The following is a 992-nucleotide window of genomic DNA, read 5'->3' as shown; positions in this document are numbered from 1 at the left end:
GATGAGGTCTCACTGCCCAGGCGAGTCTCGAACCCGCAGGCTCAGGCAATCCACTCACCTTGGCCTCCCAAAGGCGTGGGATTACAGGCCGAGCCCGGCTTCGATTTTTTTTTTTAAGAGATGAGACAGGGTCTCACTCTGTTGTCCAGGGTGGAACGCAGTGTTGCAATCATAGCTCACAGCAGCCTTGAACTTCTGGGCTCAAGTGATCCTTCTGTCTCAGCCTCCCAAGTAGCTAGGACTACAGGTGTGTGCCACCAAGCCTGGCTAATTTTAATTTTTTTTTATAGAGACTGGGTCTCCCAAAGTGCTGGGATTATAGGCATGAGCCACCATGCCTGGTTTGAATATTTACTTTTTAATCTGCTCCTACTTTTTTTTTTTTGAGGCAGGGTCTCACTCTGTTGCCCAGGCTAGAGTGCATGGCACTATCATGGCTCACTGACACCTTGTTGTTGTGGGCTCAAGCAAGTCTCCCTTCTCAGTCTCCCAAGTAACTGGGGCTATAGGTGCACGCTAATTTTTTGACTTTTTTCTTTTTTTGAGTTGGAGTCTCACTCCATCACCCAGGCTAGAGTGCAGTGGCACACTCACAGCCACTCCAGCATCGACATGCTGGGCTCTGGTGATCCTTCCATCTCAGCCTTCTAAGTAGCTGGAACTACAGGCGCATGCTACCACACTCAGCTAATTTTTTTGATTTATTGTAGAGAGAAAGTCTTGCCAAGTTGCCCAGGCTGTTCTTGAACCTGTGGGATCAGGCAATCCTCTCGCCTCAGCCTCCCAAAGTGCTGGGATTACAGGCTTGAGCCACCACGCGTGGCCTTTCCTTCATTACACTAAACTACAGGAGAGCAGGGGATTCCTCTAATTTATTCACTGCTGTATCCTCAGAGTCTAGCACACGTGGTACCTAGAAGGTGCTTAAATATTGGTTGGATGAGCCGGGCTCGGTGGCTCAGCCTGTAATCCTGCGCTTTGGGAGGCTGAGG

The sequence above is a fragment of the Carlito syrichta genome, unplaced genomic scaffold (assembly GCF_000164805.1).
Source record: "Carlito syrichta isolate Samal-C Ts95f unplaced genomic scaffold, Tarsius_syrichta-2.0.1 Scaffold309624, whole genome shotgun sequence".
Taxonomy (NCBI): domain Eukaryota; kingdom Metazoa; phylum Chordata; class Mammalia; order Primates; family Tarsiidae; genus Carlito; species Carlito syrichta.
This window is presented reverse-complemented; position numbering follows the sequence as displayed.